General features: G+C 43.9%; 1 protein-coding gene across 2 annotated transcripts in view; it reads right to left on the bottom strand.

The window, feature by feature from the left end:
- LOC142475778 (uncharacterized) overlaps nucleotides 1-18,970 on the bottom strand; it is a 36,723-nt gene extending 17,753 nt beyond the window's left edge. Inside the window, exons 1-2 of one of the 2 annotated variants that reach the window (XM_075581501.1) lie at nucleotides 18,803-18,970; nucleotides 16,272-16,337 (exon numbers count right to left, since the gene is read on the bottom strand). The gene's annotated coding sequence lies outside the window, so the exon portion shown is untranslated. The remainder of the gene's footprint in view (nucleotides 1-16,271; nucleotides 16,338-18,802) is intronic. The other variant, XM_075581503.1, reaches the window with a different exon arrangement.
- Nucleotides 18,971-19,241: the final 271 nt, after the last annotated feature.

Here is a 19,241-nt window from a genome sequence, read left to right on the forward strand (position 1 = left end):
GGTTAAAATCTTTACATATGTAATACAATAGTGCCACCATGTGGCTGGATGTGAAAATTACCTCAACACTGTCATAACCTAATGGTAAAAGTTAAGCAATCTTGGTAGTGTGGCACACATCCCTTTAAAGTAACTTAAAAATGTGCCAGAGTGTATTACAGCAAAAAATATATTTATGTGACAAAAGTTATAACGAATTACATATGTGACGGAAAAAATATAATATTATTATTATCAAGATGGTTAAAAAACCTTACTGTTTATAGCCACTACATCTGACATAAGGGTAGAACAACCTAGACACCCAAAATCTTGGTTTCCTCATTCAGCTATCTAAAATGTACCACTCAATATCTCCGTGTTAGTTAAAAGATATTTTATTTGTAATACAATGCTGCCACCAAGTGGCCGCATATCGAAATTGCTACTTCAAACCCCTAATATTATCTCTACCACACTGGATAGTGCGGTATTCAGTTAAGTGTAGAGTCATTGTTTAAAATATATTTCAAAAGTATATTCCAGCGGATGATGAGAGTATATCAAATATGCATGAGCATGGGTTTACACAGACATTTGATATTAGAAAAATACTTGTATAGGTGATTTCGACGCGGAGCTCTCATGTGGTGAAAAAGTTCAAAATGTTCAAAACGTATAGTCCAGATTCTTCATAACTCCTTTCTAACTTCAATTCATGTTGCAGAGGTTGTCGCGATAGTATGTATCATTTCTGGTCCTCAAGGGTTGGTTCGAGGTATTCATATTTGGGACGTGCGCCCTATTGGAGATTGGAGAGGAAGTGGATCAGTGTGTGTTAAAACAAAGAGGTAGATGTAAATGAAATTTAATAAAATAAAATAGTAGATGTTATAGAATAGTAGATGTTTATAAAATATTAAAAAATAAAAGTTGTTTAAAAATGGGGGATTTGGAGCAGATTGATGGGTGTTCAGAGAAAGGCTGCAATGTCTATCTCTACATTGAGGCCTGTGGGTACCAGGCTTTTCAATTTGTAGATCCAAAACGTTTCTTTTCTTGATAGAGATGTCAGTCTGTCGCCTCCCCTCCAATGTGGGGGGACTACTTCAATGCCCCTAAATTCAAGGCCCGACGGATCTCCTTGGTGATGTAGTGCGAAATGCTTAGAGACACTATGTGTCATTAGTTTCCGTCTGATATTCCCTAGGTGTTCCAAAATACGCACCCGCAGGGGTCGACTGGTGCGCCCTACATATTAGAGTCCACAGGGGCAGTTTAAAAGGTAGACTACGAATTCTGATTTGCAATTAATGAAGCTGCCGGTTTTGAACTGTTCTCCTGTTGTATTAGAGCTGAACTGAATTTTTTCCTTACTTCCCTGTTTGCATGCTTTGCATGTATTACATCTATGGAAACCTTTGGCTGTTTGTAGCCAGTTTGAGTCCTGGCCTGTTGTTCTATTCTCCATTCTAAAGAGGCTTGGTGCTAACTTTCTTTTGATGTTATCTGCCCTTTTATAGATGACTTTCGGTTTTTCTGGGAGGTACTCTTTCAGGGTGGGGTCTCCCTGTAGGAGATGCCAGTGTTTATTCAGGATCTGTTGTATGCTTCCTGCATCCTGACTAAACTGTGTTAAGAAAGCGATGCTGAACTCTTCTTTGGGCTTAGGTGGATTAGTTTTAAGGATTTCACTACGTTTGAGCTCCCCTACTTCTCTTATTGCTATATCCATCTTATCGTTATCATAGTTTTTAGCAATGAAACGCTTCTTAAGAATATTGGATTGTTCCCTATAAATATGGTCATCGCTACAGTTTCTCCTAATTCGACGAAACTGTCCTGGGGGTATGTTCTTTAACCATTTTTTGTGGTGGCAGCTAGTGTTAAGTAGGTAGTTGTTACAGTCCACTTTTTTGAAGAAAGTTTTAGTCTTTAGTTTGGTGTCTTCTATGTAAATAGTAAGGTCTAAGAAGTCTACCGTGTTATTTCCTATGCAAGTTGTCAAAGCCAAGTTCCTCTCATTAGTATTAATATAGTTTAAGAAATGGTTCAAGTTTTCACTACTACCTTTCCAGATGAAAAACACATCATCGATGTATCTTCGCCACAGCACGAGATCCGCACCAAATTCATGCTCTGACCAGATGGTATCGGTCTCCCAATTGTCCATGAACAGATTGGCATAACTTGGTGCGAATTTCGTACCCATCGCTGTGCCACATTTTTGTAGGAAATATGTTCCATCAAATTTAAAAAGGTTATGCTTCAGAATAAAATTGATACTTTCTAAAATGAAGCGTCTTTGTTCTATTTTAACAGTTGGGTCTTTTGTTAATGTCCTATTGATGGCTTCAATTCCATCGTCGTGTTTTATGGATGTGTATAATGAAGTTACATCACAAGTGCACATTTTGTAGTCATCTTGCCAAATTACCTGTTCTAATACATTAAGAATTTGCGTGGTATCTCTTAGATAGGACCGCATCTCCGCAACATATGGTTGTAGAAAACCATCTATATATTCCGATAGTCGCGACGTGAGTGAGCCTATCCCAGAGATGATGGGTCTCCCTGGTGGTGCTTTAATATCCTTATGTATTTTGGGTAAAAAATAAAATATCGGCATAACTGGGAATTTTATATTTAAATAGTCGTATTCTTTTTCATTTAGGACTCCTGTTGTACTGCCTTTGTCTAGTAGGGTGAGGAATTCTATACAGAATTCTTTATGCGGATTCGTCTTAAGACGTGCATAGGTGATGTCGTCAGATAATATCCTCTCTGCTTCTCCCTTATAATATTCAGTGTCCATAATGACAACCCCCCCCCCCTTTGTCTGCTTGTTTGAATATGATATCCTTATCTTTCTCTAAGTTTTGCAAAGCGATTTTCTCTTTTAGTGTTAAATTGTTCTTCGTTATCTTTGTCGTACCTGAGGTCAGTTTGTCAAAGTCTTCCTGGATTTTTTGGTGGAACACTTCTAGATTATGGCCTTTTGCCCAGCTAGGATAGAATTTGGACTTGTTTTTAAGATTTGAATGTTTAAAATCACTCTCTATGTTTATGTTCATATCATTACTTACTATCTCCCTAGTTTGTGCGTCTTTGGAAAGAATTTTTTTTTTAAACGTAAGCTGTCTGATGTATTTGTGTGCGTCTATATACAGATTAAAACTATTCGCCTTAGCAACTGGCGCGAAATTCAGCCCCTTTTTTATAAGCTTACATTCATCTATGTTGAGTTCTTTTTTACTTAGATTAAATATATTGTTTACATCGCTGCTCTTTTCCTGTGTCCTTCTTCCTCCCCGCTTTCCTCGTGTGGTCTTTTTCTGAGTTTTGTGTTTGGTGTTTCTATTTCTTTCTGTTCTTCTACCACTAGAGTGCTATTCTGGGTGGCTATTGGTGGTGGTTTTGCTACTTGGGCCTGTTCTAAAAAATGACCTGTATGTGGTCTGGGTGATCGTTGTTCTCTCACGTGACCTTGCTCCTTATCATGTCTTTCTCTGTATGTTTGCCTCTGTTCCCTGTAAGGTGATTTGCGTTCCCGTCTTGGGCTCTGGTCCCTATATTGTTTGTGGGGTGACCGGTAGTGTCTCCTTTGGCTTTCTTCTCTCTCATAGCGTCTCTCTCTGTATTCCCGATTTGACCCATAGTGTTTGTAAGGTGATCTGTGGTCCCTATCTCTGCTCCTTTCTTTCTCATACCTGTTATCACGGCGTTCAAGTGGTGATCTAGTTCTGTAGTTATATGTTGTTGGCTTAGCAGTGTGATACCTTTCGTGATACTCTTTTGCTTTAGAATAGTATTTATTGTCCTGCCAATGTTCTTCTCTGTCTCTATCATTTTTCTTTGCCTCGTCCCTTTTGTGGCTTCCTGTGTCTTCAATAGTGTGCGTTTTAGTTTCTTTATTCTCTCTAGGGGTTTCTAGGACACCCGCCTCCTGCCTTCTTGGTGGAATTTGTCTAGCCTCTTTATTAAATGATACATTCTTATTGTTTTCATATTTGGGATAGTTCTTATGCCTCTCTGGATTCGTTGGATAGCTTAATGTGTTGGATCTTGAATTCTGGTTTTTATTACTATCTTCTCTACTCCTATATTCGAACATTTTCCTATCCCTTGGGGTGCTAGGTGGGACTAGTGAGACCCGTTGCCATTTGGGGTTTGACCCCACTACATAATCTTCCTCGTCTCGTCTGAATTTTTTGTTCTTTGACTCTATCAGGTTTTTTTCTATGGCGTCTATTTCATCCGCTAGTTTTCTGTCCCTACTTATGAAGGTGGGATTATCTATAGAGGTTTCTAATCTTTTCTGAATTAGTGTGACTTCTCGGTCAATTTCTATTAGTGTCTTTGTATGGTGTTTAATGATAAGTTTCATTAAAGTGAATGAACAGGCATCCATAGCTTCCTCCCATTGTACATTGTATTCTACATCTGCTAATTCAAAGGATGATTTTTTATCAAACCGTAAACCCCTAGGAATACGTTTGATGTCAATGTATTTTTCTATCTAGACTTTGTCCCAGACCTTTTTGGTCTCCTTCTTAAGTAAATTCTCTAGTTTATCGAATTCATTATTTATTGTTTCTAAGTCTCCCATTTCCGCTGACTCAATTTCTCTCATTTTGTTCTCTATGTTGTTACTTCTAAAAATTCTTTTTGTGAAAACACTCTCCTTGATTTCGACCATATCTTCTATCTCTATGGTTGCTACTTCCATGTTGAGATTTCTAATGTGGGGTGCTGCCACCAGGATGGGATTAGAGAAGTCTGGAGGTTATTTGGACTGGGGCGCTCCCTAAATTTTGTGGCTTAAAAAGTTGTTGTAACGCCTTACTCTGTTAAAAAATGATAAAATTTAAAATATGATTTTGGTGTTTGTGGTGCAAAAGGGTGTGTAGAAAAACATATACTGGCCCTTTTAGTTGATTTTGTGGTTGCTGCTTGACCTTGGAGAAGGGAATCCCGTGTCCTTCTCAGCGTGGCAGTAGTGGTGTGAAGATGGTCAGCGCGAACCTCGTGGACCTCACGGATATAGTGGATCCGGATGCAGTATTAAGACAAGAATAAAAGAATAAAAGACGATATTAGTGTATCATGTCCACATTGGGGGATTGGGGGGAAAAAAAGGGGAGGGGGGAGTGGGAAGGGGGAGTAGGGGGGTGGGGTAGGAGTGGACGGTGGTGGGATGGATGGTGGGTTCCCACTAACTAATCACAGAATACATAGAATATATGGATCCAGTGACTCACACGGGCTTGTGTGGTGTCTCTCCCTCAACGCTGACTGGTGTGGGTAAATACAGACTCATATACTGGAGTCTCAGATATACATTAAACTCACACGGCCTGATGTGAGTCCTTGCCCTCAGAGGGTAATGTCCTGTATGGATGGTGTCCTGTTGTTTCAGCAGAGTTGTCCCCCGATGGGTGTGGTGTGTGAGTGTCTCCTCTCCCCGTATCCCAAATGACCAAAAAGCAATGTGCAAACCAAAAGTCAAAATGAATTAAAAGGTCTTTAATGGGTTAACAGTGAAGACATGTGCATACACTATGCATACATGTTGTGGTGCTTAAAAGGTATAAAACAATATATGACACGATAACACAATGTGATGTACTGAAGCAAACACAAAAAAGGACTCTCACACTAAACGAATATATGGGAATATAAGGGAATATCAGACGGAAACTAATGACACATAGTGTCTCTAAGCATTTCGCACTACATCACCAAGGAGATCCGTCGGGCCTTGAATTTAGGGGCATTGAAGTAGTCCCCCCACATTGGAGGGGAGGCGACAGACTGACATCTCTATCAAGAAAAGAAACGTTTTGGATCTACAAATTGAAAAGCCTGGTACCCACAGGCCTCAATGTAGAGATAGACATTGCAGCCTTTCTCTGAACACCCATCAATCTGCTCCAAATCCCCCATTTTTAAACAATTTTTAAACAACTATTATTTTTTAATATTTTATAAACATCTACTATTCTATAACATCTACTATTTTATTTTATTTTGTTAAATTTCATTTACATCTACCTCTTTGTTTTAACACACACTGATCCACTTCCTCTCCAATCTCCAATAGGGCGCACGTCCCAAATATGAATCTACCTCGAACCAACCCTTGAGGACCAGAAATGATCCATACTATCGCGACAACCTCTGCAACATGAATTGAAGTTAGAAAGGAGTTATGAAGAATCTGGACTATACGTTTTGAACATTTTGAACTTTTTCACCACATGAGAGCTCCGCGTCGAAATCACCTATACAAGTATTTTTCTAATATCAAATGTCTGTGTAAACCCATGCTCATGCATATTTGATATACTCTCGTCATCCGCTGGAATATACTTTTGCAATATATTTTAAACAATGACTCTACACTTAACTGAATACCGCACTATCCAGTGTGGTAGAGATAATATTAGGGTTTTGAAGTAGCAATTTCGATATGCGGCCACTTGGTGGCAGCATTTGAAATATCTTTTAACTAACACGGAGATATTGAGTGGTACATTTTAGATAGCTGAATGAGGAAACCAAGATTTTGGGTGTCTAGGTTGTTCTACCCTTATGTCAGATGTAGTGGCTATAAACAGTAAGGTTTTTTAACCATCTTGATAATAATAATATTATATTTTTTCCGTCAAATATGTAATTCGTTATAACTTTTGTCACATAAATATATTTTTTGCTGTAATACACTCTGGCACATTTTTAAGTTACTTTAAAGGGATGTGTGCCACACTACCAAGATTGCTTAACTTTTACCATTAGGTTATGACAGTGTTGAGGTAATTTTCACATCCAGCCACATGGTGGCACTATTGTATTACATATGTAAAGATTTTAACCAACAGAGAATGGTTTTAAAAATACTGCACACGGAGGAACTAAAAGATTCCAAATCACACAAATACCCCAATCAAATTCCAATTTCCACCGTTTTTTATTAAACTTAAAATGCTTCTAAGGACAAATACAATGATCATCTCTAAGTATTTTTTAAAATGTAGTTTTTATAATGTATTGATTTATTTTAATATATGCTTATCTAATTTTAATATATGCTTATCTAACCCATTATTTATATGTACAGGCACATATCACTATCCCTGACATTAGGGGCTTCCAAAGGTAGCTCCTATAAAGAGATATAACCGTCTAAATTTAAACCATGCCCCTAATCCAGGTGTTTCTCCAATTAAACTAATGGGGGCACCTATAAATGCAGCACACAATGAGCATCCGGCAGGAACCTGACGAAGCTTATTGCGAAACGCGTAGTTCCCTGCCGGAGCTCATTGACAGAGGGACCCAGCACACTGCAGGACATCCGGTTCAGATCCCCCTTTCCGGTTCCGCTGCCGGTCGCGCCAGTTGGAGCAAAAAACGGAGGAGGAGATCGTGCAGGAGTGCTCTGAGCGGATGATGCTGGGCAAGTGATTTTGTATATTCGTTTAGTGTGAGAGTCCTTTTTTGTGTTTGCTTCAGTACATCACATACTGTTTAGTTCGTTGTGTTATCGTGTCATATATTGTTTTATACCTTTTAAGCACCACAACATGTATGCATAGTGTATGCACATGTCTTCACTGTTAACCCATTAAAGACCTTTTAATTCATTTTGACTTTTGGTTTGCACATTGCTTTTTGGTCATTTGGGATACGGGGAGAGGAGACACTCACACACCACACCCATCGGGGGACAACTCTGCTGAAACAACAGGACACCATCCATACAGGACATTACCCTCTGAGGGCAAGGACTCACATCAGGCCGTGTGAGTTTAATGTATATCTGAGACTCCAGTATATGAGTCTGTATTTACCCACACCAGTCAGCGTTGAGGGAGAGACACCACACAAGCCCGTGTGAGTCACTGGATCCATATATTCTATGTATTCTGTGATTAGTTAGTGGGAACCCACCATCCATCCCACCACCGTCCACTCCTACCCCACCCCCCTACTCCCCCTTCCCACTCCCCCCCTCCCCTTTTTTTCCCCCCAATCCCCCAATGTGGACATGATACACTAATATCGTGTTTTATTCTTTTATTCTTGTCTTAATACTGCATCCGGATCCACTATATCCGTGAGGTCCACGAGGTTCGCGCTGACCATCTTCACACCACTACTGCCACGCTGAGAAGGACACGGGATTCCCTTCTCCAAGGTCAAGCAGCAACCACAAAATCAACTAAAAGGGCCAGTATATGTTTTTCTACACACCCTTTTGCATCACAAACACCAAAATCATATTTTAAATTTTATCATTTTTTAACAGAGTAAGGCGTTACAACAACTTTTTAAGCCACAAAATTTAGGGAGCGCCCCAGTCCAAATAACCTCCAGACTTCTCTAATCCCATCCTGGTGGCAGCACCCCACATTAGAAATCTCAACATGGAAGTAGCAACCATAGAGATAGAAGATATGGTCGAAATCAAGGAGAGTGTTTTCACAAAAAGAATTTTTAGAAGTACACTGGCGACACACTTTATTCGAGCTCGGCTAGTCCCACGAATTCGGGTATACCCGGGTGTATTGAGGTTTGTGACTGTTTTCTGCCCGAGTGCATTGAGGTATTTTCCAAGCAGGGATTGAAGCATTTTATTCCCGCTGGCTGCAATACTGCACAGTATATATATATATATACTGCATTACAATTCATGAATTTATGCCATCTGGTAGACACGCGAAGCATTGCAGCCTATTAAATCCTAATCATTATCATTTAACAGATCAGCCGCCCATCAGCCAGGCATGAACCCAGGCTGGGAAGGCAAATGCAACGGGGCTTGTCAGAGGTGAGGAGCGGCGCATTCCAGGTATCTGCCAGGTACATACTGGGTATTTGCTCGAATAAAGTGTGTCGGTGCAGTAACAACATAGAGAACAAAATGAGAGAAATTGAGTCAGCGGAAATGGGAGACTTAGAAACAATAAATAATGAATTCGATAAACTAGAGAATTTACTTAAGAAGGAGACCAAAAAGGTCTGGGACAAAGTCTACCTAGAAAAATACATTGACATCAAACGTATTCCTAGGGGTTTACGGTTTGATAAAAAATCATCCTTTGAATTAGCAGATGTAGAATACAATGTACAATGGGAGGAAGCTATGGATGCCTGTTCATTCACTTTAATGAAACTTATCATTAAACACCATACAAAGACACTAATAGAAATTGACCGAGAAGTCACACTAATTCAGAAAAGATTAGAAACCTCTATAGATAATCCCACCTTCATAAGTAGGGACAGAAAACTAGCGGATGAAATAGACGCCATAGAAAAAAACCTGATAGAGTCAAAGAACAAAAAATTCAGACGAGACGAGGAAGATTATGTAGTGGGGTCAAACCCCAAATGGCAACGGGTCTCACTAGTCCCACCTAGCACCCCAAGGGATAGGAAAATGTTCGAATATAGGAGTAGAGAAGATAGTAATAAAAACCAGAATTCAAGATCCAACACATTAAGCTATCCAACGAATCCAGAGAGGCATAAGAACTATCCCAAATATGAAAACAATAAGAATGTATCATTTAATAAAGAGGCTAGACAAATTCCACCAAGAAGGCAGGAGGCGGGTGTCCTAGAAACCCCTAGAGAGAATAAAGAAACTAAAACGCACACTATTGAAGACACAGGAAGCCACAAAAGGGACGAGGCAAAGAAAAATGATAGAGACAGAGAAGAACATTGGCAGGACAATAAATACTATTCTAAAGCAAAAGAGTATCACGAAAGGTATCACACTGCTAAGCCAACAACATATAACTACAGAACTAGATCACCACTTGAACGCCGTGATAACAGGTATGAGAAAGAAAGGAGCAGAGATAGGGACCACAGATCACCTTACAAACACTATGGGTCAAATCGGGAATACAGAGAGAGACGCTATGAGAGAGAAGAAAGCCAAAGGAGACACTACCGGTCACCCCACAAACAATATAGGGACCAGAGCCCAAGACGGGAACGCAAATCACCTTACAGGGAACAGAGGCAAACATACAGAGAAAGACATGATAAGGAGCAAGGTCACGTGAGAGAACAACGATCACCCAGACCACATACAGGTCATTTTTTAGAACAGGCCCAAGTAGCAAAACCACCACCAATAGCCACCCAGAATAGCACTCTAGTGGTAGAAGAACCGAAAGAAATAGAAACACCAAACACAAAACTCAGAAAAAGACCACACGAGGAAAGCGGGGAGGAAGAAGGACACAGGAAAAGAGCAGCGATGTAAACAATATATTTAATCTAAGTAAAAAAGAACTCAACATAGATGAATGTAAGCTTATAAAAAAGGGGCTGAATTTCGCGCCAGTTGCTAAGGCGAATAGTTTTAATCTGTATATAGACGCACACAAATACATCAGACAGCTTACGTTTAAAAAAAAAATTCTTTCCAAAGACGCACAAACTAGGGAGATAGTAAGTAATGATATGAACATAAACATAGAGAGTGATTTTAAACATTCAAATCTTAAAAACAAGTCCAAATTCTATCCTAGCTGGGCAAAAGGCCATAATCTAGAAGTGTTCCACCAAAAAATCCAGGAAGACTTTGACAAACTGACCTCAGGTACGACAAAGATAACGAAGAACAATTTAACACTAAAAGAGAAAATCGCTTTGCAAAACTTAGAGAAAGATAAGGATATCATATTCAAACAAGCAGACAAAGGGGGGGGGGGGGTTGTCATTATGGACACTGAATATTATAAGGGAGAAGCAGAGAGGATATTATCTGACGACATCACCTATGCACGTCTTAAGACGAATCCGCATAAAGAATTCTGTATAGAATTCCTCACCCTACTAGACAAAGGCAGTACAACAGGAGTCCTAAATGAAAAAGAATACGACTATTTAAATATAAAATTCCCAGTTATGCCGATATTTTATTTTTTACCCAAAATACATAAGGATATTAAAGCACCACCAGGGAGACCCATCATCTCTGGGATAGGCTCACTCACGTCGCGACTATCGGAATATATAGATGGTTTTCTACAACCATATGTTGCGGAGATGCGGTCCTATCTAAGAGATACCACGCAAATTCTTAATGTATTAGAACAGGTAATTTGGCAAGATGACTACAAAATGTGCACTTGTGATGTAACTTCATTATACACATCCATAAAACACGACGATGGAATTGAAGCCATCAATAGGACATTAACAAAAGACCCAACTGTTAAAATAGAACAAAGACGCTTCATTTTAGAAAGTATCAATTTTATTCTGAAGCATAACCTTTTTAAATTTGATGGAACATATTTCCTACAAAAATGTGGCACAGCGATGGGTACGAAATTCGCACCAAGTTATGCCAATCTGTTCATGGACAATTGGGAGACCGATACCATCTGGTCAGAGCATGAATTTGGTGCGGATCTCGTGCTGTGGCGAAGATACATCGATGATGTGTTTTTCATCTGGAAAGGTAGTAGTGAAAACTTGAACCATTTCTTAAACTATATTAATACTAATGAGAGGAACTTGGCTTTTACAACTTGCATAGGAAATAACACGGTAGACTTCTTAGACCTTACTATTTACATAGAAGACACCAAACTAAAGACTAAAACTTTCTTCAAAAAAGTGGACTGTAACAACTACCTACTTAACACTAGCTGCCACCACAAAAAATGGTTAAAGAACATACCCCCAGGACAGTTTCGTCGAATTAGGAGAAACTGTAGCGATGACCATATTTATAGGGAACAATCCAATATTCTTAAGAAGCGTTTCATTGCTAAAAACTATGATAACGATAAGATGGATATAGCAATAAGAGAAGTAGGGGAGCTCAAACGTAGTGAAATCCTTAAAACTAATCCACCTAAGCCCAAAGAAGAGTTCAGCATCGCTTTCTTAACACAGTTTAGTCAGGATGCAGGAAGCATACAACAGATCCTGAATAAACACTGGCATCTCCTACAGGGAGACCCCACCCTGAAAGAGTACCTCCCAGAAAAACCGAAAGTCATCTATAAAAGGGCAGATAACATCAAAAGAAAGTTAGCACCAAGCCTCTTTAGAATGGAGAATAGAACAACAGGCCAGGACTCAAACTGGCTACAAACAGCCAAAGGTTTCCATAGATGTAATACATGCAAAGCATGCAAACAGGGAAGTAAGGAAAAAATTCAGTTCAGCTCTAATACAACAGGAGAACAGTTCAAAACCGGCAGCTTCATTAATTGCAAATCAGAATTCGTAGTCTACCTTTTAAACTGCCCCTGTGGACTCTAATATGTAGGGCGCACCAGTCGACCCCTGCGGGTGCGTATTTTGGAACACCTAGGGAATATCAGACGGAAACTAATGACACATAGTGTCTCTAAGTATTTCGCACTACATCACCAAGGAGATCCGTCGGGCCTTGAATTTAGGGGCATTGAAGTAGTCCCCCCACATTGGAGGGGAGGCGACAGACTGACATCTCTATCAAGAAAAGAAACGTTTTGGATCTACAAATTGAAAAGCCTGGTACCCAAAGGCCTCAATGTAGAGATAGACATTGCAGCCTTTCTCTGAACACCCATCAATCTGCTCCAAATCCCCCATTTTTAAACAACTTTTATTTTTTAATATTTTATAAACATCTACTATTCTATAACATCTACTATTTTATTTTATTAAATTTCATTTACATCTACCTCTTTGTTTTAACACACACTGATCCACTTCCTCTCCAATCTCCAATAGGGCGCACGTCCCAAATATGAATCTACCTCGAACCAACCCTTGAGGACCAGAAATGATACATACTATCGCGACAACCTCTGCAACATGAATTGAAGTTAGAAAGGAGTTATGAAGAATCTGGACTATACGTTTTGAACATTTTGAACTTTTTCACCACATGAGAGCTCCGCGTCGAAATCACCTATACAAGTATTTTTCTAATATCAAATGTCTGTGTAAACCCATGCTCATGCATATTTGATATACTCTCATCATCCGCTGGAATATACTTTTGAAATATATTTTAAACAATGACTCTACACTTAACTGAATACCGCACTATCCAGTGTGGTAGAGATAATATTAGGGGTTTGAAATAGCAATTTCGATATGCGGCCACTTGGTGGCAGCATTGTATTACAAATAAAATATCTTTTAACTAACACGGAGATATTGAGTGGTACATTTTAGATAGCTGAATGAGGAAACCAAGATTTTGGGTGTCTAGGTTGTTCTACCCTTATGTCAGATGTAGTGGCTATAAACAGTAAGGTTTTTTAACCATCTTGATAATAATAATATTATATTTTTTCCGTCACATATGTAATTCGTTATAACTTTTGTCACATAAATATATTTTTTGCTGTAATACACTCTGGCACATTTTTAAGTTACTTTAAAGGGATGTGTGCCACACTACCAAGATTGCTTAACTTTTACCATTAGGTTATGACAGTGTTGAGGTAATTTTCACATCCAGCCACATGGTGGCACTATTGTATTACATATGTAAAGATTTTAACCAACAGAGAATGGTTTTAAAAATACTGCACACGGAGGAACTAAAAGATTCCAAATCACACAAATACCCCAATCAAATTCCAATTTCCACCGTTTTTTATTAAACTTAAAATGCTTCTAAGGACAAATACAATGATCATCTCTAAGTATTTTTTAAAATGTAGTTTTTATAATGTATTGATTTATTTTAATATATGCTTATCTAATTTTAATATATGCTTATCTAACCCATTATTTATATGTACAGGCACATATCACTATCCCTGACATTAGGGGCTTCCAAAGGTAGCTCCTATAAAGAGATATAACCGTCCTTTTTTGTGTTTGCTTCAGTACATCACATACTGTTTAGTTCATTGTGTTATCGCGTCATATATTGTTTTATACCTTTTAAGCACCACAACATGTATGCATAGTGTATGCACATGTCTTCACTCTTAACCCATTAAAGACCTTTTAATTAATTTTGACTTTTGGTTTGCACATTGCTTTTTGGTCATTTGGGATACGGGGAGAGGAGACACTCACACACCACACCCATCGGGGGACAACTCTGCTGAAACAACAGGACACCATCCATACAGGACATTACCCTCTGAGGGCAAGGACTCACATCAGGCCGTGTGAGTTTAATGTATATCTGAGACTCCAGTATATGAGTCTGTATTTACCCACACCAGTCAGCGTTGAGGGAGAGACACCACACAAGCCCGTGTGAGTCACTGGATCCATATATTCTATGTATTCTGTGATTAGTTAGTGGGAACCCACCATCCATCCCACCACCGTCCACTCCTACCCCACCCCCCTACTCCCCCTTCCCACTCCCCCCCTCCCCTTTTTTTCCCCCCAATCCCCCAATGTGGACATGATACACTAATATCGTGTTTTATTCTTTTTTTCTTGTCTTAATACTGCATCCGGATCCACTATATCCGTGAGGTCCACGAGGTTCGCGCTGACCATCTTCACACCACTACTGCCACGCTGAGAAGGACACGGGATTCCCTTCTCCAAGGTCAAGCAGCAACCACAAAATCAACTAAAAGGGCCAGTATATGTTTTTCTACACACCCTTTTGCACCACAAACACCAAAATCATATTTTATATTTTATCATTTTTTAACAGAGTAAGGCGTTACAACAACTTTTTAAGCCACAAAATTTAGGGAGCGCCCCAGTCCAAATAACCTCCGTGACGGGGTGACTGACTGGGGTGACTGACTGGGGTGACACACACACACTCTCCCATGCATGCATGCACACACATACACACACTCTCCCATGCATGCACACGCACACACACACACACACACACACACACACACACACACACACACACGACAGGGGGTAGAAGAGGAAAGGCCGCACGACCGAGCACCACCACTGACCCGCTCGCTCCCCCCCCCCCCCCCCGCGACCATCTCCCGCCCTGCGCGGACAGCCACGGGACAGTGGAGAAGCGGAGACAAAGTAGGTAAGGGGGGAAAACCCCCGCTACCATCTCCAGCCCCGCGCAGGGATCAGGCGAAGCGGCGCGGGAAGCCGGGGTAAGCGTGGAACACCCCCACTACCATCACTCGCCCCCCAAGGGTATCGCGGGAAGCCGGGGTAAGTGGGGAAGCCCCCCACTACCATCACCCGCCCCCCAAGGGTATCGCGGGGAACATCCCCACTACCATCACCAGCCCCGCCGCGGGTATCGCGGGAAGCCGGGGAACACCCACTACCATCACCCAAGGATCGGGGGAAGCCGGGGGGGGGGGGGGGGGGGGGGAGAAGGGGGGGGACACCTCTGCCCGGCGCGGGAAGCCGGGGTAAGCGGGGGCCGGGGAGAGAAGGGGGAACACCCACGCTACCATATCCAGCCACGCGCGGGTATCGGGGGTTGGGGGGAGAAAGGGGGAACTGCAGGAGGCAGGGAAGGAGCAGAGGGGATGGAGGATTGGAGAGTACTTACGCTCGTACTCTCCAACAGATCTCCGGCCAGAAAAAATGGCCATTCGTTGGGGGCCGGCTCATATAGAGCCTGGCCGCGCGCCCACAAAGCCTGGGAGCGCGCGCCAATCAGCAGTCAGGTAGGGGGAGTTTTTTTTTTTTTGTTTGTTTCAGGCAGCTAGAGCGGGAAAATTTCAGCGCGAGCAGGGAAATTTAAAAAAATAAACACGTGTGCTGCTTGGGCCAATATTTACTCGCCCAGGGGTTAAATCCACCCGCCCCGGGCGTGTAAATGTATAGGATTGTCGAACACTGTATATATATATATATATATATATATATGTGTGTGTGTGCGTGTGCGTTTGTGTGTGCTTGTGTGTGTGTGTGCGTGTGCGTTTGTGTGTGTGTGTATGAGCAGAGCAGTGACGTCACCAGCTCCCCAAGCAGGAGCGCCGGGTGTCCTGGCTATTTCGCAAGCTCACGCGGGGAGTGCTGCGGGCAAGTTGAGCGCGCTTCAAAGTCTCTTTTTTTAAAAGCCTGGGTGAAAACTGAACTCGGCAAGCACAGCGCGGTCAGCACGCTCAGCGCTAGCGTGGCCGCAGCCTAAGTGATGAGTAAAATACTTTCCCGCAGCTCCTGCGCTGACTCGCTTGCTACATACAGTTGCTTGCTTGCTGGATAGCGCAGTTGTGGGGATAATAATGCCGCGGCCGTGGGTTTGATCCCCACACCGGCCATTCTGCAGCTTTCTTTGCATTTGTTCTGTGTTTTATAAAAGGTTACGAGGATGTAAAAGTTTAAATTGATAAACATACCATGAATCGCTCCCTAGAGTCGTCTCAATCAGCGCTGCTCCCTTCCCCCGTTACCACACGAGAACGCTGGGAAATTAAGGGATTTATCTCAGTATAGTGAAATATTAGGAACATTTTGTATGGAGCAGAATAATTAGCACAGGGAAAATAACAGGAAAATAAAGCCCATCATAAGCACAATTTTTCAAATATTTAATCTACATTCTTAGGCCGCGCATATAGTACTGGCGACGTCGCCCGAAAACAGAAGCATTGCCGCCGCGTGCACTTATAGTGCCCGCTACGGCGACAAAGCGACGTCGCCGTTGCGGAAACTGGTAGCCGGCAAAATTAGATTTTTCAAGGGCCGTCACGTCACGTCACTTGAACAAATCAAATTGCCGGAATCCCGCACTGCCGCCGCCCGGCGAAACATAACTTTTGCCGGTGGCGACGGCGTCGTCACCCGTCGTGTCGCCATCGACGGCACTATAGGAACAGCCTTAATCATTTCTTCTCTCCCTTACTGTGCCTCTCTCTCCCCCTCACTGTGCCTCTCTCTCCCCATCACTGTGCCTGCCTCTCTCTCCCCATCACTGTGCCTCTCTCTCCCATCACTGTGCCTCTCCCGCTCGCCTCACTGTGCCTCTCCCCCTCCCCTCACTGTGCCTCCCCCCGTCCCCTCACTGTGCCTCTCCCGTCCCTCTCCCCCTCCCCTCACTGTGCCTCTTTTTCCCCCTCCCCTCACTGCGCACCTCTTCCCCCTCCCCTCACTGCGCCTCTCTCCCCCTCCCCTCACTGCTTCTATACCCCCTTCCCCCACTCCCCTCACTGTGCCTCTCCCCCTCCCCTTGCTGCGCCTCTCTCCCCCTCCCCTCACTGTGCCTCTCTCCTCCCTCCCCTCACTGTGCCTCTCACCCCCTCCCCTGACTGTGCCTCTATCCCCCCCTGACTGTGCCTCTATCCCCCCCTGACTGTGCCTCTATCCCCCCCTCACTGTGCCTCTATCCCCCCCTCACTGTGCCTCTATCCCCCCCTCACTGTGCCTCTATCCCCCCCTCACTGTGCCTCTATCCCCCCCTCACTGTGCCTCTCTCCTCCCTTCCCTCACTGTGCCTCTCTCCTCCCTCCCTTCACCCCCTCCCCCTCACTGTGCCTCTCACCCCCCTCCCCTCACTGTGCCTCTCCCCCCCTCACTGTGCCTCTCCCCCCCTCACCTCACTGTGCCTTTCCTCCTTCCCTCACTGTGCCTCTCTCCTCCTTCCCTCAATGTGCAACTCTCCTCCCCTCCCCTCACTGTGCCTCTCTCCTCCCTTCCCTCACTGAGCCTCTCTCTCTCCTCCATCCCTCACTGTGCCTCTCTGCCCCTCCCCTCACTGTGCCTCTCCCCCCTTTCCTCACTCTCCCCTCCTTTCACTGTGCCTCTCTACCCCTCACTGTGCCTCTCTACCCCTCTCCGTGCCTCGCTCCCCTCTCCCTGTGCCTCTCCCCTCCCCGTGCTTCTCCCCCTCCCCTCACTGTGCCTCTTTCCCCTCCCCTCCCCTCACTGTGCCTCTCCCCCTCCTCATTGTGCATTCCTCCCCCCTCCCCTCACTGTGCCTCTCTCTCCCCATTCCCTCACTGTGCCTCTCCCCCCTTTCCTCACTCTCCCCCTCCCCTCACTGTGCCTCTCTCCCTCCCCTAAATGTGCCTCTCTCCCCTCACTGTGCCTCTCCCCCTCCCCTCACTGTGCCTCTCTCCCTCCCCTCACTGTGCCTCTCTCCCCTCACTGTGCCTCTCCCCCTCCCCTCACTGTGCCTCTCTCCCCTTCCCCTCACTGTGCCTCTCTCCCTTCCCCTCACTGTGCCTCTCCCCCCCTCCCCTCACTGTGCCTCTCTCCCCTCACTGTGCCTCTCCCCCCTCCCCTCACTGTGCTTCTCTCCCTTCTCCTCACTGTGCCTCTCTCCGCCCCTCCCCCTCACTGTGCCTCTCTCCCCACCTCACTGTGCCTCTCTCCCCCCTCCCCTCACTGTGCCTCTCTCCCCTCCTCCCCTCACTGTGCCTCTGTCCCCCGTCCCCTCACTGTGCCTCGCTCCCCCCCTCCCCTCAACTGTGCCTCTCTCCCCCCACTCCCTCACTGTGCCTCTCTCCCCTCACTGTGCCTCTCTCCCCACTCCCCTCACTGTGCTTCTCTCCCTTCTCCTCACTGTGCTCTCTCTCCTCTCCCCTCACTGTGCCTCTCTCCGGCCCTCCCCTCACTGTGCCTCTCCCTCCCCCCCCTCACTGTGCCTCTCTCTCCCCCCTCACTGTGCCTCTCTCCCCCCCCTCCCCTCACTGTGCCTCTCTCCCCCCCCTCCCCTCACTGTGCCTCTCTCCCCCCCTCCCCTCACTGTGCCTCTCTCCCCCTTCCCTACATACAGTTGCTTGCTTGCTGGATAGCGCAGTTGTGGGGATAATAATGCCGCGGCCGTGGGTTTGATCCCCACACCGGCCATTCTGCAGCTTTCTTTGCATTTGTTCTGTGTTTTATAAAAGGTTATGAGGATGTAAAAAGTTTAAATTGATAAACATACCATGAATCGCTCCCTAGGGTCGTCTCAATCAGCGCTGCTCCCTTCCCCCGTTACCACACGAGAACGCTGGGAAATTAAGGGATCTATCTCAGTATAGTGAAATATTAGGAACATTTTGTATGGAGCAGAATAATTAGCACAATTTTTCAAATATTTAATAAATTGACTGGGAGGGAGGGAGAGAGGTGACTGGATGGAGGGAGGGAGGGAGAGAGGTGACTGGGAAAGCGAAGGAGATAGAGGTGACTGGAGGGAGGGAGAGATAGAGGTGACTGGAGGAAGAGATAGAGGTGACTGGGAGGGAGAGATAGAGGTGACTGGGAGGGAGAGATAGAGGTGACTGGAGGGAGAGATAGAGGTGACTGGGAGGGAGGGAGGTGACTGGGAGGAAGGGAGGTGACTGGGAGGGAGGTGACTGGGAGGGGAGGGAGGTGACTGG

The sequence above is a fragment of the Ascaphus truei genome, unplaced genomic scaffold, assembly GCF_040206685.1.
Source record: "Ascaphus truei isolate aAscTru1 unplaced genomic scaffold, aAscTru1.hap1 HAP1_SCAFFOLD_1377, whole genome shotgun sequence".
Lineage (NCBI taxonomy): Eukaryota > Metazoa > Chordata > Amphibia > Anura > Ascaphidae > Ascaphus > Ascaphus truei.